Source organism: Pinus tabuliformis, chromosome 1_1, assembly GCF_031772625.1.
Source record: "Pinus tabuliformis cultivar Carrire ecotype Pingquan chromosome 1_1, CPIR1, whole genome shotgun sequence".
NCBI classification, from domain to species: Eukaryota; Viridiplantae; Streptophyta; class Pinopsida; order Pinales; family Pinaceae; genus Pinus; species Pinus tabuliformis.
In genome coordinates, this window is record NC_142297.1 from 581,873,828 (window position 1) to 581,898,418 (window position 24,591).

Genomic DNA, 24,591 nt, shown 5'->3' on the forward strand with positions numbered 1-24,591 from the left:
CCATATCTTAATTTTCTCCCAAAAAAAAATTTATTTATCCAAATTATGGAACCACCGCTGCTTCATCTCAATTAAGAAACCTATGATCAATCTTTTCAGAAATCGGATACGCTATGAATCGAAAGGATGTGGGCCTGAGTATCTTACTAACCTGCATCACTTTTCCTTACTCAACCTTTCTTCGTGGTTGCCATTAAGTTAAAATAGATATGTTCCCAATGCTGTCAACAATGTGATTTAAATAATAAACTATTATTGTTGGATTAAAATTTTTCGCTTTCCTATTTAAAAATTTGCATGGTAATCTTTCACATATTTATGGTGATAGTGAGATTTAACTCATTCCAAAACAAGAAGATTGGTTGTTAAGAAATTATGTCAACGACTCAACCAAATCTACCTACTATACCTACTATAGTAAGCGTTACTTTCAAGTCCATGTCCCTCTTTTATTACATAAATCACAAGCTAGTGAGATCTAACTGATTCCAAAACAAGAAGATTGGTTGTTAAGAAATTATGTCAACGACTCAACCAAATCTACCTACTATATCTACTATAGTAAGCGTTACTTTCAAGTCCATGTCCCTCTTTTATTACATAAATCACAAATATAAAGAACACATATTACAACAATATAATTGGTCACTCACGTCCATTTTGGTATCTCACGCTCTTTCTTCATCCACTACTTTGAGCAGTCACTTGAACTCCATTTAACACATGTTTGCCTTAGACCATCATTAATGAACTTTGCAAGATCAACAATATTGACAACTCAGCTCATCAGGGCTTCCACCACGATAAGGGTTGTCAAGTAATGAACCATCCTATGGACCAATCACCATATGTCGGATATTTCTCTTTTGGTTATCCATGAGTTGCTAGGAAGATGGTTTGAATACTTAATGTATTCAAAAAATGATGAAACAACTCGACCTGTTTCACGCACATGGATCTCATATTGTAGCATATAACCTTTGTTCAGGAGTTTCCGAGCATCAAGAACAAAAAAACGTAATAGTATAAACACAATCAAACTAGTGACGTGTTCAAAGGATTCCGAGTGCCAAGAACCACCCATTTGAATTATGCAACATTGTTCAATAATTGGTTTTGCACCTAACTAAAGAATAAGAAAACAAACTCTTTAATAAAAAAAAACAAGAGGCAACAAAGACCATGACAACAAAACAAATCAACCACTCTCTTCTAAATAAAGACTCTATCTATTGGCTCACGTTGGCATTCTACCCGAGAATCCCCCACACACACCTTATTGTAAATCATGAAGTATAGCATGAGATGATGTATGCCTCATTAATGTATGGGTCATTAAATCTAAAAGACAGACCCAACTAATATATACAACTACCAAGACCACACCAGGGTGAATTGATGGCCATTATTGATGCATACACATATTACCTCAGCGTATTACAAAGAAGAATGCATGGTGGTATTTGCATAGCAAGGTGTTTTAATGGTTCAATTTTTGTAAGTCTGATATGAACCATTGAACGTCATATAAATGCTTAGCAGATTCCACAATAGGAATCCAAATGAGACACCCTACTGAGTTCAAGCACTTCGCAAATTTTAAACATGGATTGCTTTGTTGTAGGGAATTCTCTATTGGTCTCCTAGGCATTCACATTTGCATAGGTCGTGAATTACAAGTTTCCCATTCTCTTTACACAGATCTCATATAGATTAGGAATTTCGGACGCTTGTGCACATAGATCTAAAGAGGGAATTGTACATAACATCAACTTCAAGAGAATAGATACACGACTCAATTAACATGGGAAGGGACACATTTTGTTGCAACTTCCCACATGTGGCTCAGCACGATTCCAATGCCATAACGAGCATCAATGGACAAACTTCTCTTTTGACAATTGACAGAGCCTTCACGTTGCTTGATTTCTTTGCATCCATGCTCAATGTCTAACTTTAAATTTGCGTGGATCTTGAAATCTAACTGGTTTTCTACTGAAAAAAATGGCTTCAACTCCTTGGAAAACTTGAGCCCATATTGTCCTCGCTGTCTTCTCCACGATGTCACCTTCGCACTGATATAAACAAATCCTTACAAAAAATAAAAAACAAAGTCTACTCTTACATACTGAAATCACTTTACATTTCTTGTTCCGAGGTCGAGCCCTCCCATAAGGGAGTGAGCGCAAAAGGGCTTTGATGCCAAGTAGAAAAATAGAGAGATGCACACACAAATGAAAAGTTATATTAATCTATGCAAATCACATAGATACATCACCATATTTATGGTGCTAGTGAGATCCAACTAATTCCAAAACAAGAAGATTGGTTGGTGAGAAATTATCTCAACAACTCAACCAAATCTACCTACTGTAGTAAGTGTTAGTTTCAAGTACCTTGGAGTATTTCTTTATTGGGTAAATCGTTGTCTTCCCCAAGGAAATCCAAGAGAGTTGAAACCGTGATCAGCGACAACTTGCAACAATAACTTCGCATATGACTCTAGACCACTTGAGTTAACCCTTAAGGCTTATCCAAAATTATATATACCTACCAAAACAACATTAATTGTTTTGATATGAAACTGTGCATATTATTCTATTCTATGAAACTATTCATGGTTCACGATTTACAAATTAGTCATCTCATGGGGTAGGTAATATTGGTTTGATGCATGGTATGGGTAGAATTAGTTTGACTCGTGATGTGGGCATAGTTCAACTCATGGTCCATGTAGAATTAGTTCAACTGGTGGTGTGGACATAGTTCAACTCATGGTCCTAATAGCATTAGTTCAACCCATGGTGTGGGAATCGATTCAACCCTTGAATGTGGATTTCTATCCATTGATCATGGCATAGGTTGCAACCTCAAACAGCTCCTCTCCTCAAATACACCCTTCGCATATAGGTCACTAGTTCAACTCATTGAGTCATGGATATAAATAGCCTTGGCTCAACATGGTATGAATCATTTCCCATTGGTCATGGTGTGGATTTATACCTCCTACACCCCTTCCCAGTAATATGTCACTCTCATATATGACATTAGCTTGACGCACTAAGTCATACCTATTGAGAACTAGTTCAACTTAGTAACTCATGGATTCTAGGAACTAGACTCATGGATTCTAGGCACTTGACTCGTTGATTCATTACTCGTTATGAGGGTATGTGTTCAAATAATTACATTGGTAGAAAATGTTTGAATTGTAGAATGTGTAGAACTAATTCAATTATAGATGTGGATTGCCACATTTAATACCCCATTGCATGCCCCTTTTATCGAACGAAAGGGTTCAACTTGTCAACTTGAAAAGACCGCTATTGTGAATCGCAACATCCAACGTCTCCCCCTCTCAAGTTGCCCCTAAGCTATGTTTATTTTCATTTTAAATAGTGCTTGAATGTATGATATAGATTTTAGAAACCCCCATCGCCCCAATCCTTCAATCCCTTCCCTTGCCAAGTACTACTTAGATTCATCTACACATGGTGTGGATTACTATCTCCAACGCGCTCATTTACATTCCCATCTCACATTAAGCACTAGTTCAATTCATGAACTCATGGTGTGAAATGTGACCTCTAAAATCCCCATTATATGTTTTCTCATACCAAGCATTAATTTTGACTCATGAAATACATGTGAATCATCAAATCGAGGCATTGGTTTCACTCATTGACTCATGGATCTTGGTATACTATTCGACTTAGACTCATGGTGTATACATTAGTTTGCCTCATGGTATGGGTAGCACTAGTACCACTCATGATTTTAGCCCCAATTTGATTTATCGATTGGATTAGTACCTCCAATGTCCTTACCTTACATGCACTTATCATACAAGACAACAATTCAAATTGTGAACTCAATGATACTCATTAGCATTGTTTTGACTTACTAATTCATGGATATTAAGCGCTAGGTCCACTCATCAACTTATGACACATGATGTGGGTACTAGTTCATCTAATGATGTGTAGCTTTAATTGAATTCATATCTATGGATTGCTACTAATTGGTTTAACATTGATTCATGGCTCCTTGCATGGACATTGGTTGGACTCTTTGAGTGCATAGTACTAGATTGACTCATGGTTTGAGCATTGCTTACACTCATAGTGTGAGTGATATTGGTTAGGCTAATGATGTTGATAGCATTGCATCTACTGTTGATGTGGGTAACATTGTCTCTACCCATGGAGTGAGTAACACTGCTTTAGGAGTTGGCATTGGTTTAACTAATTATATAAATCATTAACCACTAGTTAAATTTATGATGTGGATTTCCAAATACACACTTTCATCCCCTTAATAAGTGTAAATAATCATATATAGATATGTGACTTTCAATTCCCACCACTCACCCTCACTCGAGATGAAAATATTCATTTATATAACCCTCACTCAAGATAAATGTGTTCATTTCATCTCTCTATATAGACATACACATCTCCACCTCTATTCACTCTTTTGATATACATCAATTCTCATTCTCCGACTCATGAATACTAAACATGGACTTCACTCAAGAATCAAGATTCTTCCACATCCAGTGCACACTCTCACATTGAGTTGTTAATCATTTACAATCATTTACAAATACACATAAATGCACCTCCCATCCACAGTACAACAATTTTTCTCACTCTAACCAATGAATATGAGACACTAGTTAAACTCAACGTAAATGGTATTGATTCCAATTACCACCTCAAATAGTATTAAATTGGCATAAATCCACATGTATGACTAAGCAACAAATACTTTAATATGTCAATTTAAATGTTCGGGTGTCAATCAACATCATGCTAAAGACTACATAGAGGCCGGTGCCTACCTCGAATTTATGTGTATATCCCACGCTCTTGGGTCATTGGAATCTTCCATACCTAATCATTGCTTTTTTCTCAATACCTCATCTTTCAAATACATTGAACTATCCCAAAACACATAAACTTCACAAGTCACATAATTCTTTCAACTCCATTATATTTTTATTTTGGTCACGCATTCACAATGCCATCACAATGTCAATGAAGGTGAGACCCATGATATTGCTATTTTTTTATGCCTTCAGTAATTTTTTAACTATGTTACTCTTACACATATCGATCGGATCCAAAGAGGTCGGATACCATAGTAAAGAATGAAAAGTGAACAATTTTCTATTGTTAATTAATGTTCAATTTGCATGAAAGCTTTTTTAAATCATCTTGAGGTAACTCTCATGTGTATTTTCAGATAAAGCTTTTTTAAATCATCTTGATGTAACTCTCATGTGTATTTTCATATATTTGTTAAATTGTAAAATAGGTATAATACTATTTCTTAGAACTAAGGATTAGTTTAAGTAGTTTATAGTTAAGTGTGAAGTTTTTTTTATATTTTTGTTAATGGTTGTTGATTATGGGTTTGATTGGCTTCGATTTTTTTGGGGTGAAGCTCTATAACTAGGGTTGATAGTGTACCCAATTTATCATCCATGAAATCTGGAAAAGTACTCTATATTTTTCGTGCTTTCATTCCAAGTTAAAGAAATAATAATGATGATGATGATGTATAACATTATTTTTATGTGTATATAAGTTGATTAATTTTTTGAAAGGTTTATTAAATTATATATATATATATATATGAATGGATATTTAGGTCGGTCTCATACTCGCTTGATATGGGGTCAATTCCATCTACTACCACTATAACCCCTAGGTGAATTAGGTCACCTGCAACACGCGGCCATGGGTAAATAAGGGGATTTGAACCTAGAATCTCGTGGTACATAACACTCCATTCTCATATCAATTGTCAATTGAGTTGCCCCTAAGGGCTAAATAATCTAACTATTTTACTCAAACAAAAAATGTATTTATTATTGAGATAAAATAAAGTACAGTTTGAGGTTGTTAGAGTGATAAGATCAAAGTTCTTCATCATTTTATATTTGTTAACTAAAAGAGAGTTTATGCTCTTCACCAATGATTCATACCCAAAAAAAAATGTATGTTCTTCATTTTTAATTTTACAAAAATATTAACATGATGGGTAAAAACAAGCCAATGTTATAAGTCATCTTAAAAAGAGTTTTCTAATCATTTTTTATAGCCATAAAGTCATGCTGACAAAATTCCTCTTGGCTACATTGAAGCATGGACAATATTTCAACATTTTCATGAAATAATACCAAACAAGAGCCATGAGGTTGCAATGTCACTACCTTTGCACATTGTCACCACGTGGCTTTTGTTTATTGTGCAATTTTGTGTAATATACATTGTGTGTGGTTGGCAATGTCACTACCTTTGCACATTTCCACCACGTGACTTTTGTTTATTGTGCAATGTTGTGTAATATACATTGTGTGTGGTTGAGCAGTGACATTGTTGGTAACATCATTAGTTGCAATGCTTATTTAAATACACTTTAATTTAGCTAATAATTAGGTGAAACAAAATTGATTTCAACGAGTGGTCATTATAATATATTGAATGTCACTCAAATAACTACATAAAGGAGGAACATGTTGACTCTTCTTAAATCATAAGGAATATCTCATCTTTATTTATTAATTAATTTATTAAAATTTTAATTTTATAAAACTTTATAAACTATTTAATTTTAAAAAATATTATTTTATAATTATAATTATAATTATATATTTTTAAAATATATATTGGATGATAATATCATTTTCTAAGGAAAATAAAACTAAGTTGTAATCAATATTTCAAAGATGGCTAAGGCGGAGAGAATAGAGAGATAAGTCAAAGCATATACATTTAGAGATTGAGGGCTAATAATTAACGTCTTTAGGGCATGCACTAGCTAATGTCTTCGGATTAAATGAACTATTCTACAATAGATAGTTTACCGAATAGCCAAATAAGATTCTCTGGCGGGGGGGGGGAGTATCGATCCGATTTACTAGGGCTAGAGAACAAAATACTAGTTCTCTAAATGTCATTTAAAATGGGACGCAAATCATAAAACTTATTAAAATAAATAACTTTCATAAGAATTACCGTTATTTCTTTGTTGTGAGTATCCACCATTAAGTAACTGAGATTTTTTCAGCTTATCAATGACATCGACTACTGCAATATACGTGGATTGATCATAATCCAAATCACATTTATTCCTCATCATTTTTTTCTCAACACAATAACCTTTGTAGTATTGTCTCGGCGCCTCAATGTCTAAGGAAATCACACAACCTCAAGAGCTAATTATAGAAGAGCAATACATAATGCCCAAAATATTTGTTGCCTAGAAGAAATTAGAATGTGCTAATTGCGATGTTATGGGGAACTAAATCCTAGGGAAAGGATAAATATTATATGGCCGCTCAATTCCTCCAGGAAAGTGCCTTCCCCATAAAGAGAAGAAGATGCATCGGGTGTTTCACTCTAGAGAGCTTCTCCTGGGGCTTTTCATACAACATTAGTTTACTTTTGGTTTTTGAATGACAATGTTTTCAACCATTTTTACAAATATCTATAAGTAAAGCATGAAAAATAAAAAGCTTAAAGATTCTTCAAAGTTTTAAGGAAAAGATACTTAAGAAAATATTTGAAATTTTAAAGCATAAGGGTTGCACCTCAAAACTTGGGCATGGTGGAAAAAGGATTGAAGATGAGAGGAGATATGAGATGTTGTAAAGACTAAAGATCGAACATGGATATACCTCGAATTTCTTAATTAAACGAAAATTTAAGAAATCGTTTTCAAATTTGATATTCAATCCAATGGTTAACCCGAATGTACCTTCTAGATAACTTGGTAGCCATACATTTGAAGGCTAAGTGTTAAAACATGGCTAGAAAGCAAGTTTTCTAGATCACACCTTTAATTTGCAATGACATGCTAAAAAAAATAAACAAAATCAATAAAGAAAATATAACAAATTTGAACTACATGCTATGATGCCACTTATTTAAGACGTAAAAGAAAAGCATATCATCATAATGCTTTGGAGCTTTATTCTTTAGTGGTTGATGTAAAGACATACCTTATGTAGAACATAATTTCTGAAAACATTTGTCATGAGAATCAATGCTTGAGGAAATATTTCCATAAAAACCATATTCTTCTCTTCAAAGCTTGCACTTTCATGTTTTTTTTGAATAAAACGACTTCCAATCTGATCAGCACTATATCCAAACACTTCAAAATTAGTTTCACTTGCTAAAATGGATTATATTTCAATCATGGACTGAAGTGATAATCAAGATACTTGAACTCAAAAACATGTCCAACAATATCTGACAATTCAAAACATCATTTTTTGTTATTCTTGAACTCTTCCAGCAAAGAGGAACCATAGTGCTCCTCTATGTCACCCCCATTTTCACACTGCCAAGCTCCCACAGATGAACTCTTTGAACCAGAGGAATAACGAGGGCTTCATTCATTATGTCGAATAGGTGAATTTGTAGACGCCATAGGAGAACCAGGAAGCACAAGACTTCCAATTGGGCTACCTGGTTATGGCATGGCAAAGCCAAAGGAAGGACTAACATAGCATCTTGTACTAGCGTTGCCACCTTTTCCCAAATATGGCACACCATATTGCAACTCTTGTCGAGCAAGCAAAGTAGTCAAGTAGGCTTTTTGTAACTCAAGAAAATCAATATAAGAGCCACCCATGTAATTCCTTGATATAGAATGATCATTCAATCAAGTGGCCATTCGTGCAGCATATTTTGAAGTTCTTTGCAATTGTTGCATGCTTATTGGATCCATGATTAGCATATGAATTCTAGCTCCCATTTTCCCACTTAATCTATATAAGTTTTGTAGGTCTATGTTGCCTCCTATTGTTTCTCCAAGTAGGCTTCCAGGAGTATATCTTGAATCCAATCCAACAGTTGCAACAATATTGTCAAATGTGGGAGCCAAAGTACCAGGTGCAACGAAGTTGGCCATCGTGGGTTGTAAAATCATTGGATTGATTGGATATCCACTCAAGAAAAAATTAGGATTAATTCATTTCAAATATGTGGACTCTGATATTGCCCATTGGAACAATAGGTGCAATAGATGCAGACTATTGATGTAAGCGGGCACCTCTAACTTGATTTTTGGAAGTCATTGAGGTCAAGTTCATGTATGCCAGTCCTTTACTATTTTGATTGAAGCCAGAGAAGGATTGTCATTGTGTCTTTGTCAAAATAGGTGACTTGACCTCGCAGGATAGAGAAAAGGTGTGGATGTCCCACCTTAGGATTTCTAGCCCTAGTGGTGGTGGCAGTGCAACGACGTCAACATCTTGGGAACATAAAAACTCAAATGTTATCATTAGAAACACAAGAAATACTTACGTATTTGCGTCAAATTAATAACTAAACTTGAAAAGTAAATGTCTCTTGAGAATAACATAATAAATGCTTGTTGGCATCAACAACCCCTTTATATACAAAGCATCAATAATTTTATTATTCTCCTTCATTACCGGTAAAAACGACAAATAATCAAAGAAAATAAAAACTTTTTTACAAATTAAAAAATCAATATAAAATTCATATTAAAAATTTCACTATCACACCCAAAATTATTAATTATAAAATTAAATCACCCATAATTAATAAGAACAAAATTCGTGGTATTAACCTCTTAGAAAATTACCAAAATAATATATTACTTAATATCTTAAGATAGTTATGCAAATATTTAAAACCAATATTGTAATATGTATAACATACATATGGCTATTCACACATAAAACAAAAATCGAATCACCATGTTCTCTTTAATGAAAGAAGGATGAGGTCAATTAATTAAAATGTCTCGGCTTCTCATTATAAAAAGCATGTTTAAATTTCAAAAAGGCAGGATGATAATGCTATTTGTACCCTGTTAACGTGGAGATTAGTTTATAAACCCTTATAAATTATTAAAAAAAATATTTATTAAAAATAAATTTATATTTCTTTACACATTTTTGTTTTTTCATATGTATGAAATCTCTTTTATTTTATTGATAACAATAACAATAATACAGATATTCTTGAGGAAAAACCACGTGAAATATAAGTGACAATATAATTAAAAAAAAAAAAGAAACCCCACTTTCTTCATTATTGTAGAATTTTGAGTATTCCTAGAGACTTAAAATTATTAATAAATGTCCACCTCTAAATTCACTTTCAAAAACATATTTTTTTTCCTATTCTGTATTCATCTTTAAATTTATTTATTTTTATATAGATAGGCAAACGCTTAATTTTCACTATCATAATAATCAACATTTTACAACTAAAATCCAACCCTCATAAAACCTAGCATCTAGATTAACAAATACGCAATCCATTATACAATTCGAACATGTGACAATATAATTCTTATTCTTATGACTATAAATAAATGCTTTATTCAAATTATATATATATATAATTTAATAAAAAAATATTTTATATTAAAAATCTTAATATTAAATATGGTTATCAATGGCGCGTGTTGCTTTGTTGCGACGGTTAAGGTTTAGCCTTAGCTGGACGCCCCCTTAGGGGTTAGGAGCTCCCTCCCTTTCCTTTAATGTCACTGCTGCTTTGGATTCTCCCTCCTCTTTAGTGGTTTTGTTACTCGCTGCAGTAGTGTCATTTGCCATTACGGAGTGCGTCTCATGTGACGTCTCTATTTCAGGTTTGGTGAGTTCCTCCTCACGAGTGCCCCTTTTTAAATTTTGTGAAATTGTTAAATCTTCTTTTGGTTGCCCCTTTGGGGGTCCTCCTTCTATTCTTATTCGGGACTCTTTAAAATCTGATGTTTCTGGACCTCTCTCCTCTGGGATTCCAGTTCTTGATGCTCCTTTTATCAAAGTTTCGAGTGTGATTGAGACTTTAAGTGAGCCCAAATTCTTCTCTGAAGTTGGATTAATATGTAGGTTCTTTGGCTTATGACCAAGGTTGGTCGACCTTCTCTCTTGGATTCCAAAGCAATGGATCCCATTTATTTTGGACGAAGTGAATATCTGTCCCCTAGCAAGAGGATTTTTCATAATGGTTTTCAACAATGCTGAAGACAAATCTCATATTTTAAACTATGGTTCGTGGTTCTGGGGTAGTAGAGGGATCTCCATGCAACCATAGTTTCCCTCCTTTGATCCCCTCACGAATCACTCTCATCTACTATGGTTTGGGTAAGGCTTCCTAACCTTCCTTTGCATTGGTGGAATCTTCCCTCTTTAACTGCAATTGGTAATGCATTAGGAAAATTATTTTTTTAAGAGGTAGATACAAAATACTATCTAAGACCCACTTATGCACGCATATGCGTGGAAATGTATTTTAGTAAGGGATTCCTTAACAAAATCAATTTGACAGGCCCTAGATTCTCATTGATGCAAAAATTGGATTATGAAAACATCTTATTTCAATGTAGATGTTGTTATGAGACTTAACATTCCATCAAATCTTTGTCCCAAAGCTAGGAAAAATCCAGAAAAGAAAAATAATTGAAAGCCTCAATGGTGAGATGGAGACACCTTTGATCATTATTCAATCTCCAAAGAGAACCCTTTCACAGCCTCTTGCAGAGAGGACAAGTTGAAAAAGGATTCAAGCAGCTCACAAGAAAATCAAGAAAAGATGTTTAAATGTCGAAGATTATGTCACCTCAGTTATGGATAACATATTAAATGTAATTCCATACACTTCCATGGCAAATGACCATGCTTCTTGTAAGAAGCCTGTTGTGAAAAAGGGCGTAGAAATTTCGGTGATAAAAAATGAAATTCCTGAGATGTTTCATGTCCTATCCACAACTATGGTAAAGGAAAAAAATTGAGGAAATTTTGGTTGTTGCAAAGGCAATCAACAAAGCTTGCGTCCCTCCATATCTCCTTCAAAAGACAAAGAACACATAAATTTCCTCATCCTTTGGACAAAAGTAATGGAACTGAAATCCCCATTTGGTTCATGTCTGCAACTGCAACTGACAATAACCAAAAGATGTTATCGTGGGTGAACGAGGAAGAAATGGTCCTCCCTCATCAGGTCCAAAAGATAGATCCTAAATGAAAAACGCCCCCAAAAAATGGGTGTCTCTTTAGTCTCAATAGAAAATCGGACTTGATTCCAAGTTAAAAGAAATTTGAAAGGCAACTTTCCAAGAAAGGTGAAATCCCAAACAAATAAAAAATCTTAAAATGTGTTGTAAATTTATTTGGATTATAGGATCTTTTTGGAAAGTTTTCAAGTGGAACAATTTCAATCTTTAAGAAGAGTGGTGTCCTCGAGGAAGGTTTTGGGTTGTTCGTGCACGTTCTAACTGGAACTTTCAAAGAAATTTGATACTTCTAGTTCTCAAATGGTTTGTAATAGACTTTTCTCTCTTTTATTAATACAAATTTATAATTGTTTATATATATATAAATATTTTTATAATTTAAAATAATAATCAAATTATTTATGGAATGTTATTCTTATCTTGAGTGAGTTTGTGAGTATATAAGTTTACTTTTCATGTCATATAAGATGTCATTATCCTTGTAATGGTGGGAGATGTTGGAGTTTATGGTGTAATTTTTTTTAAATAAATAAATAAATAAAATAATTTAATTTAATTAATTTAGGTTTATAATTTGTTTACATATATATATATAAAGGTGAAGGAAGGTTGATTTTAATTTATTATTTAAATGTATTTTAGAAAATAATTTTAGTATTCTTTTTAGATGTTATTGAAAAGATTTTATTATTATTAATAAGTATTAGAAAAACAGAAACAAAAAATGCACACATCCACATACATTAAAAAAAATTATGTGTCAAAGTTATATATTTAATGAGTGAATGTCTAGTAGTTATTATTCTATTTAACATTACTTGTGTAACAAGAAATGGATAGCCATTTTTTCTATCATTGGCTAAACCAATACAATAAAGATTGAGTTTCCATTTACATTGCCCATTTCACACCCAATTTATCATAGGGTACTAGTAATGCATGTGAGGATGGTCAATATCAATAGTGGTGTTAGTGGAGGAAGATTGATAACTTAGAGGTTATCTCTAATGAATCAATATCACTTCCTTCATGGAGCCATAGAAAAAATATTACTATGACTAAGAGTTACACCAATCCAAAACACATAAATGTGAAACATCATGACTAAATATATGCAGGAATGAACACCTATCTCATCACAAAACTATTGCATCCATATGGTCTAAGGGTCACAAACTTGAACATATTACACCTTAATGCTTTGATATCTAGCTTATGCTTCTTTGATACTAAGTAATGAATAAATTAAGTTGGTTTCAATTAATACTAATGATTCCATTTTTTAAGAGGACGTCTTTGTTAGAAAAATGGTGTGTAGTTTGATTATTCCTCTAATGGACATGTCAAAAGAAGATTATTCTAATGAATTTTTGGGTCTCCTCTCTAGTCCAATTAAGTATTACATTGAATGATTCGTAGCACGAGTTTGGGAGACCATTTTCCAGTGACAAGTCTTGAATCCATCACAATAATAAGAAATTGAATATTAAACCCCAACTCCTACCACCTAAACGTTGGATTTTTATTGATTTAGGAAGTTTTCTTCAAAATACTTTTTCACACTTGTATGCATAACAAATATCAAAAGGTTTCCACACTCTTATGCTTAAATAATATCAAAAGGTAACTAAGAGGTGCGGAAATATGTCTTATGTGTGTATATGAATATTTCTCAACTGCTACTGGAATCAATTGACCTAAAATATCTGGGAGACATCTGGACTCAAATACTAGATTATGAACAGGTTCTATTCCACTACCGACATTGTCATGAACATGGGAACTTATTTTACAATTTCCCGATAAGGAAGAAAGAACAAGATATTTCTAGGTTGATGTAAAATGAGGGTTTTACCAAAGTCATCTCTCGTCGAAGGAATACTAGAGTTAGGAATGTACAGGACTTGCGAAAACTTAAGGAAAAAAACACTTTTTTTGTTCAAGAATAAATGGAAGAAGACATGGGGAAAGTGTATAGAATGAAATCCTCATTATATAAAAAACCCCTGCTTCTACATCAGAGAAACAACCATAAAGGAGAAAGATACCAGAAGGAGAAGATGGAGAAGGGGCCACTGAGTATTTTTTTGACTTGCCTAGAATTGTTGAAGTAATGCCATTAACTATGATGAGATTTGAGACTATTTAGGAAGGAGAACAAACATTGGTAGGGTTCCTAAATGGTTGGGAAGTGCAAGACCTGGCCGAATTACAGAAGGAGTATCGGTAAAATTATGTGAAAGTCGACACGAGATCTATTAACAGTTACAGAGGAAGAATTAATCAATTTTGGACAACAAACTATCATCTCAAAGTCTTTTTCACCTTCTTAAAATTAATCATAATGAAGATTCTTACATGGAACATATGAGGTTTAAACAACAAAGGTAAGCATTGTTATTTGTGAGATAGGATGAGGAATGGGAAACCATATGTGGTTATTCTTCAAGAAACTAATATTCCTTGTACTATGCTATCTGAAATTATTGTCAGTTGTTAGAAGGATGTGAGTTCATGACCTTTGTCTTGGGTCCGACCATTGACTTGTATGGTTAGAGATCAACCTTAAAGAGGCACCATGGAAAAAAACCTTTTTGCTTCGAGATTTTTTGGCTACAAATGCCCGATTTTATGGATAAATAAAAAGCTTGGTGGGAGGAAATATCTGTGAACGGTAAGAAAATTATTCATTCTTTTCAATTTAAACTTAAGGATATAAAATAAAAAATTAAGCTATGGAATATAAAGGAAATTGGTAACATTTTTTGAAGAAAAGGTAAAACTAGAAACACAAATGCATGACATCCAACAACGTATGGTCCTGGAAGGGCGAACTGAGGAGTTAGTTCTATAGGAAGGAACTACTTTAAACCAATTAGAACTGTGAAAATAACAGGAGGAAATACTGTGGAGAGAAACGTACCAAGTTCAATGATTGAAGGAGGGCGAAAGAAATACGAAGTTTTTCCATAAATCTATGCTACGGTGAAGACATTCTAACATGATATTTTCTATTAAGGAGTGAGATGGAGTTTGTAAATTACTGTATTTGAAGATAAAAGATGATTTGGTTGCTTATAATAAGGGCATTCTTGCAAAACCATCTTACAACAGACAATCAATAATAAATAATATTTTGGTAAGTATTCCCAATATTATTAACCAAGAGAAAAATGTGGCTTTGATATGACTTATATCCTTTCAAGAGGTAGAAGTTGTGGTGATGGAGAGAATGAATAATAAGTCATCAGGGCCTAATGGATTTACATCTTATTTTTTTAAATCTTGTTGGTACTTTTTAGTGCATGATATCCATGCATTGGTGGATAAATCCAGATAATACCAATCGTTGTTGGTCAGTCTTAATGTAACATTTATCTCTTTAATCCCTAAATTTGGAAAATCGTATGATCCTGGTGGTTTCCACCCTATAACACTATGTAATTTTATTTATATAGTGATATCTACAGTAATAGTTAATCATATGAAGCATTTAGTATCTAACCTCATTTCTCCATAGTAGACAAGTTTGGTTGAGGGTAGGTAGATCATGGATGGTATTATTACAACATAAGAGATTACTCATTCGTTGAAGACCTCAAAAAATAAAGGTATGATGATCAAATTAGATACATCCAAAGCTTATGATTGAATCAATGGGGACTATCTGGTGTAAGTTCTTGATGCTTTTGGTTTCTTCTAGTATTGGACTTCCTGGATTCACTCTCTTATTTCCTCCAGCTTTTATCAATTTTAATTAACAACTCTCCCTCATATGATTTTAAATCATCGTGTGGTCTGAGATAGGGAGATCCCCTGTCCTAGTCCTTGTTTATCTTGGCCATGGAAGGAACCATTTGTTTCTTTGCAAACTCCTGTTTACAGGGTCAAATCAAGGGCTTGCAAATTTTTGGTGCAGATCTTACAACTACTCATCAGCAATTTGTTGATGATGTTTGTTTATTTTTCCCTCCTACCCTCAAATAAGTTAAAGGAATATGCTCTTTGTTACAGACTTTCATGGCTACCTCTGGAACCCTCATCAATAAGGAAAAGGAAAGTATACTCTTGTTTAATTGTAAAGATTCAGCTCAAAGTCATTTAAAGTGTGTTTTGGAGTTTAGAAGCGCTCAACTTCCCTCTAAATATGTGGGGGTACCTTTAGCATTGAACACGAAGCATATTGCATGTTGGCAAGAATTTCTACAAAAACTTACCACCCAAGTTAATTATTGGACCTTTTGTATGTTGAATTTGGTTGGTCATTTTATTTTAACAAAATTGATTTTGCAGGAAATACCAATTTATTAATGGTCTGCCATATCGATTCTGAAGGTTGTTTGATGTAAGCTCAGATTGATATGGCGGGATTTTCTTTGGAGGGTTTCTAATAAGGCTAAGAGGTGGTTGTTAGTGGCTTGGGAGATGTTGGTCAAACCAAAGTTGTCAGGAGGGTTGGGATTATGTGATCCAGAAAATATGAGTGTGCCTTTTGGTGCGAAGTTATGGTGGCGATGGGTGATGGTTGGGAATTAACTTTGGAAGAGAATTCGGTTGTGGAAATATGCTCCTTTGTAGACCTGTTGAAGCCCCGAAAAACGGGTCTACAACAAGGGGGATACCCACCCGGTCCGGACCTTGGTTAGCAGCTCCTTTTTCGTTTGGTATAGTGGGTTTGACTGGGGATATGGGACCAGTTTCCCAATATAGGTGTATGTGTGTTGAGAGTTGATATTTCTTTCCTTTTGATTCCTAAGTAAAATGCTTTCTTTATTCTAAATCTAATCTATCAACATGCAATTGTAATTTAATAAACAGAAATATCTAATTCTAAACTAACTCGGGATGTAATCTTTCCTTTATGCGATCTAAAATGATTTCAAATGACAGTTGGTAATAAAGATCATTCAATTGCTATGAGAAAAGAATTCAATAAAGATAAACCATCTCATATATAAAGTTAGATGAAACAATTGTGAAAAACATATTGCATAGTAAGCTACTCATATACTAAGCATAAATAAATAGCTATCACCGTACAAAAGTGCCAAATGATAACTCAAGCATTTAAGCTTTCATATATAAATAACTGAACATGTATATCACCATAACACATAAGCAGAAACAGTTAAGAGATAAAAGTACCATTTATAACTAGTTCCACTCATGAGCTCCAGTAATAATGATCTATTTCTTCTTAATCCAACATCCACTAAGAGTACATAAGTGAAACATTAGTAGTAGATATTAAATGCAGATATCAATAATCATGTTCCATTCATTCATCAAAACCTCCTCGGAGGGTGCAAAAGTACATGTTCTGAGGACAAGTTTTTGACAAATTTCTAGACCCTTCTCTAAATGCATGAGAAGGGTTTAAATACTACTAACTAATTCTAAAAATAATTTATTACAAAAACGTAGGATGTGGTTTAAATGACCGTCCTCATTTCAAGCAAAAATAAAGCAAACTTAAAACTAAAACTGAATCTAAAACTAAAACTACTAACTAACTATTTATGTATCTGCTCCTTGAAGTCGCAAGCGTTCAGCATTTGTTTGAGGAGAGTTGGTTGGCCGACTTCCGATTTTAGCTGTCCTGTGAAAACAGAATCGATAAGAGCTGGTGCCATCTTCTCGGCAAAATTGATGACACATTTGAGAGTCATGCACTAGCTGTGTGGTTTTACCAAGTACGCCCAGTAAGAATCCCAATTTAACCTCGTTAACCTTTGGATTGATTCTGCCTTTTCTTGAGCCTTTTGTCTCCAGCTTGTTTGTAGACACTGCACATTTGGTAGATATCTACATATCGCTTGGTGATATACCTGATAAATATTATTGGTTTTGAGTTCCAATTTTACCTTTCATCTTTAGCACTTTTTCCCTACAAATTTCCGCGCTTACAGGCAACTAAGCAATTTGAGGCTTTCCATCTCGAGGGGTTTTGCCTGGCGATGCGCAATTAGCGCTAGGCGCTATCAGAAATTGCCTCTGTTTCTTGATCCGGGCTTCCCTGATGCGATTTTTTCCTCTTGTGTGTTTTGTTAGAGGATATAAAGCTTAAATTTTGTAGAAAGAACGGTTTTATACGTTCTTGGTTCTGAGCTTTGATTTCTTTATACGTGATATCAACATTATTTAGTACTCTTTTTAACCATGTCTGTATACGGGAGAATTTTGGGTCTCGCCGCTATCCTGTGTAAGAATGAACATGCTAGATTTGTAATAGACGCCTCAGAAGACCCGTGTGAGCCTGCAGTGGCCGTTACCTCCATTACCTTGGGATCTTCTTCCTCAAGTAAACTATACATGCCTTCCCAAGTAGTGATACCGACGTCTTTGTTGCAGGTGGTGTCTGTGTACAAGGGAGTCATCTCTTTATCTTCAGTACTGGGGGCTTTACCCTTCTTTCCCATAATATCTTGAACTCTGCTCTATATACTTCTCAGTTCTTCGCTCCTGCAGTTTACAAATGAGGTGAGAACGATGATAAGAAAAGGTGACGGGAAAGCTTTAAATGTGGAAAACATATAAAAGATATCACCTTACATGAACTGGCTCCTTGATAAGATCAAAACCATATTTCATTAATGATTTCCAACTAACTCGTTAATTAACATAAATGCGCATGACCAGGCCTCGGTTTATGGAAAAAGCTTTCTCGAACAACGGGCCATGCAGATCTGCGATAAGGTGATTTTGCGATTTGCTTCGCAATATTGCAGATCGCAGTATCGCAAATCGTAATATCGCAATATTGCAAAATCGCAAATCCTTTACGTGCGGCAAGCATCCGTTAATGTGTTTTCGCAAAATGTGATTCGCGAGATGCACCATCGCATATAAGCGTTTTAAGGCACTTCAACGTAGGTGAGGTTTAAGGCATGCGATGCGATGAGGGTTTTGTCATGCGTGATTTCGCATTTTTAGAATTCTGCTTGTGAGATGGTATCCTCTACCCTTTTTGTGATGCGATGTGCTTTTTTAAGGAGTGATTTCCTTCTAACTTATCATAAAACTTAAGTCTTTTTAGATGTTTGATGGTATTCTTCCAAGTTTATGATAGTAAGTTTATTAAAAAGGAAATACAAGCATTAATTGATTTTTTAAAATTTTTGAATAAGGGTCCCCACTTATTTAGTTTTATTACTAACACTAAATAAGAAGGGGGGTTGTTGCTGGCCACAACAAGACCCAAGTGGATATATTATGCCATGATTTGGTCATTTATGTTTTGAGCCTACATACCTAGGCACAAGGAAGCAAAGAATTCCTGAGACAATGTAACAGCCCTGGTGAAAATTCCATGTAATAAATGTTAAAAACAATAACCACGGATGATGGGACACATATTCCAAGCTGAATGGTGGGCAGGACATCCTAGGGGGTGTTCATTTGATTGTTTATGGCTAAGGAAATTGGCAAAGGCAATGGCTAAGGCATTAAAGAGGCAAAAAGGTATTTTGGCACATTTATTTATGAAAATAATGGAAATTAGGAGAAAAAGTAGGTGAAAGGTCATAGGTTGCATGTGAGGAGGAAAATGAAGGAAAATAATGGAAATTAGGAGAAAAAGTAGGTGAAAGGTCACAGGTTGCATGTGAGGAGGAAATTGAAGGAAAATAATGGAAAATGAAGAAAATAGAGGCCTCATTAATAAAAAGGCTTATGAGGATCAGTGGGCAAGACTTGGTCAGTTCAGTTTTGGAGCTCTCTCATTATTCTCTCTCTCTCTCATACTCTTGGTTACTTAGAGTTTTCTTGGAGCACTCTTGGAGGGTGTGGCATACTTGGATTCTTGGAGCAAGAAGGCAAAGGAAGAGCAGGAAAGCGCAAGAAGGCATTGGCGTCAGTAGTTACATCATATTTTCTTGTAGGTACCGAGTTGCATGTATGATTTCTTCACTAGTTTTGGCATGCATGGTACATGCATGTGGTTTCTTCGTTATGATTTGTCATTGGCATGGAGGATTTCCTGGATCGACAGTGGATTGCCTAGCCTTGCCATTTCCTAGATAGCCATGGTGATTGTGGGTTTAATTTCATTGCTTTGTTTTGGTTGGTTCTAATTTTTCCATAGCTTGGGTTGAGTTACTAGTCCTAGAACCCTTGGTTGAACAAATGCTCTGGAAGCCCTATAACAGCTTGGGTTGAGTTACTAGTCCTGGAAGCCCTGGTTGAACAAATGCTCTGGAAGCCCTGTAATAGCTTAGGTTGAGTTACTAGTCTTGGAAGCCCTAGTTGGACAAACGCTCTGGAAGCCCTTGGTGGGTTGAGTTACTAGTCTTGGAAGCCTTGGTTGGACAAACTCTCTGGAAGCCCTGTATAAGTTGTGGGTTGAGTTACTAGTTCAGGAAGCCTTGGTTGGACAAATTCTCTGGAAGCCCTATATAAGATGTGGGTTGAGTTATAGTTCTGGAAGTCTTGGTTGGAAAAACACTCCGGAAGCCCTAGAAGGCTTAGATGGATACCATTCTGATGATAGTTTTTGGTGATGTCCGACCATGAGGTGGAATCATTACTTGATGGGTTGAGGTGGGTGGCCCCTAGAAGCCCTGGATGAGTTTTGATTGATGTGTTCTATGAGATCCCACATTCATGCTTGGAATATGGCATGGAGGTGATTGGCTGAAGAGAGATTTGGCTCAGCCAATCTATGGGCGGGTGGAACGTGGTAGTCCCATCTCTGGTTGGTTCATTTCATTTATTAACGAAAAAGTTCATTCCCTTGATTTTCATGTGCAAAAGTACTGATGTATATATGGATTTTGATGGCTAATCTGTTTATTGTATTTGTGTTCCTATTATGTTGTTTACATGCACATTTACCCTGGAGGGTGCCACAAAGTGTTATCAGAGCATGGTTCAAGCACTTGGACTGGATGGGCTCTATCATAGGTGAAATGAAGAGCAAAAGTTAAATTTTAGACCTTTTTGTCATATCTGTTATAACTTTTCTTCTGTGGAATATTAGAAGTCAAAAATTTTTCCATACTAAAGGTAAATCCCACTGATAATGTGGTAAAAATTTCAGATATTGGTTCACAATACTTTAGGAATTATGATCTAAGGAAGATGACCTTCCTGAACGCACCTTTGAGATGGGGAAACTTTTGTTGAACTTGGTCCTTGGTGAGACACTTACCTAATACAATTGGATCCTATGTTGGCAAGTGTTATTAAACTATGTGTCCATGATTTGATTAGTCATGGCATGTTCAGTGCAATATGGGTTGAGCTCTGTTGATGTCCATTGCTCAGAAGGCGGGTTTCCATGTTTCATGTTTAAAGAAGGCTATAGGCGACAAGCTCCCAGTTCAAACAATATTGCCAGAACTTGACAAGGAAGGAAAAATTATATTGGAACCAGAAGCAGTCACAGAAACAAGAACTCAACAGTTACGAAATCGATCAATTTCGGAGTATCTTATCAAGTGGAAGAACTTATCTGCTGAAGATTCCACATGGGAGGATGAGAATTTTATACAGAAGCATCCAGAACTACTCAAGCATTGAGGACAACACTTTTTTGAAGGAGAGGGGCATGTTAGGTCCCTATAATACTAGTGATTACCCCATTACTATTGTAGTTGTATCCCTTATTAATATTGTTGTGCCCCTATTGTCCCCATATTGTTATTACTGTGCCCCATAAAATCCCTCTATTGTTATTTTTGTGGCTTTATATTATTATTGTTAGGTCGGCTGGGTTATATTGTTACTCCTTAGAATCCTATATATAGAAAGGAGGTTTTTTCATTTGAATCATCCAATAATTGTTCATTTGTGTAATGTAAAGGAGGTTGCCCCCTCGAAGAGGCTGAATTCTAAGGCGTTGATCTCTATTTTCTATCTTTTTGTGAGCTGGTTTCATAACATCTGATGTGTCCAGCAATGGTGGAAAGTATGGCCGAAGGTGTTAAATTTTCTTAGGGCTATATTGTTATTTTCTTTAGCTAATTGCATTACATCTTTTACACATCTAATTCACCGCATAGTATCAAAACATCATTAGCAATTATGTATAAAGAACAATAACTTCAACAATGCATTGGAACAATAAAAGGAACATCATAAGAAAAGCATGCATAAATAGAGATACCAGGATTTGGTCGGAGACCAAGGAAAAACCCCACGAGGAGGAAAATCCAGAATTCAATTCTTCTTCTACTATTATATATTCATCAATTGTTCAGCTGAGATACAAAGTATGTCCAAAGTGAGATATATCATTACATCAATCCACTCCAAGTCAGCTCACAGCTTCGATTGTAACTGACTTATAATAATCAAATGATTCCAAGAATATTTATACTATATCACTATTACATAAGCTGCCATATAACCTTATTCACATTTCATCACTTCTCAATATTAACTTGAAGAATGCGAACTTGAATGTAGGAGATCCATGTCTTCGAGCCATCTTGGTCCATATGAACCAGACCATTATGCAGGCAATATGAGCCAACCATCGGGCCATACTAACCATTAGGCAGTACTAACCACTGGGTCATGCTAACCACCAGACACTGCTAACCATTGGTCATTGCTAACCACTGGGCACTGTTAACCATTGGCCCTTATTAAATAATGGGCCATGTGAACCATCGGGCACTATTAACCACTAAGCACTGTTAACCAACGGACTATGTGAGCCATCAGGAATTGCTAACCATTGGGCATTTCTAACCACCGTGCACTGCTAACCAACGAGTCATGTGAACCACCAGGTAGTGCTAACCATTGGGCACTTCTAACCACCTAGCACTATTAATCAACGGGCCATGTGAACCACCAGGCACTACTAACCAAAGGGCCATGTGAACCAACGGGCATTGCTAACTATTGGGCACTTCTAACCATTAGGCACAACTAACCAATGCGCCATGTGAAACACCGAGCAATGCTAACCACTGGGCATACCAATGAGATCCATATGTTGTGGGGCTATGTGGGTCATATGTTGTTGGGCCATGTGTGTCAACAAACCAATGAGTGCCATAATATATGATGTGAGAGCCATTACAGTGCAAGAGATATTACCATGATGTGATAATCACAAACATGTCATACGAGATCATATATCATGCGACAACTATTACAATATGTGTATATTGGTGCCAACAATATCGTAAAGAGATAAAGTTATACATAATGTGTATCAATGCCAACAATGTGAGACTATATCCATTACCGAGATGTGATACCAAGAGATATCATATCCAGAATAGAGATGTGAGTAAGTATAGTATTTTGGTGAGCGAGAGTGTCTTGTAATAGAATGTGAGACCAATAAACATGCGAGAGAGTCTTGTAGTGAAATGTGATTCCTAAGAAAGTCTTGTAGAGGAATGTGAGACCTGCGAGAGTCGTGCAAAGGAAATGTGAGACCTGTCGTGGCTCAAACATGCATGAGAGAAAACCATTTGAAAATCTCAGAACACACTATCACGCATTTGTTTTCCAGTATGAAGGGTCATGACCTTTATGAGAACCAACTTGAGATATTTGAGGCCGACATGAAATCTCCTGGAGGGAAATACAAATTCAAATTCAAATTTTTCTCTAAATATTTCCCTTCAATAATTGAGACCCATACATTAATAATAAAATTTAATTTAAATTGATAATTACAAATTCTCTTTAGGGCAGTGAGGTTTACTTTGAGGATTTCTCCCTCACTACCAATTTCAACACTCCCTCTGAGCTAGGGAGAAATTCCAATTACACCATAACTTCATCTTCGATGTACATATCACAATGTATAAGAAGGAAAGAAACAGCAACATCATTGCATCTGGACTTGTTTCATAGAAGAAGAATACAATCAAAGGTAGGGGAGATCAATCCTCAAACCCTACTAATCTCCAAGTCAAATCACAAGACCTCCATCTCAATTATATAAACAAAACATCCATCTCATCACATTTTGTCTCAAATTCCTTTGATCATCAACTGAACAATCACGATCCAATAGAAGAAGAAGAAGAAGAATCATATTCATCAAGTGATATCTCGTATTAGCTTATTTCTGCCCCTCTCTAGCTATTGAATAATATTGAATCTAAAGAGGAATAATCTGACATCATAGGAGAGATTCGACTACTACCCTCTATCTAATGACAATAGGCAAGATCCATATACCAGGAAAGGATCACATTCATCGTGTTGTTAGATCAACAGGCAAGACCAAAGTTTCCATAGAAGGTAATGATCACGTCCATCCTATAATCCATGGATAATGGGTGAGATCCATCTACTAGCAAGGATCACATCCATCATGTTCTAGTCAACAAGAGAAACCAAACTTGCCATATAGGGTAGTGATCACAACCATCCCAATGTCTATTGATCTTCCCACGTTAACCCTCTAGAGCCAAGTGGTAGAACACCTGCATCCTCTATACTTAAGTGATATACCACTTTCTATGTAAGGATCACACCATCTTAAGTCATCTCAACCCATTGGCCAGATGGGGAGGCAATCCCAACAAGCCTTGCATGTGAGTAGGATTCATAATGGGGTATACTTTGTCTAATCATGAGAGGGGATATACCCGACTTGTCATGAATGAC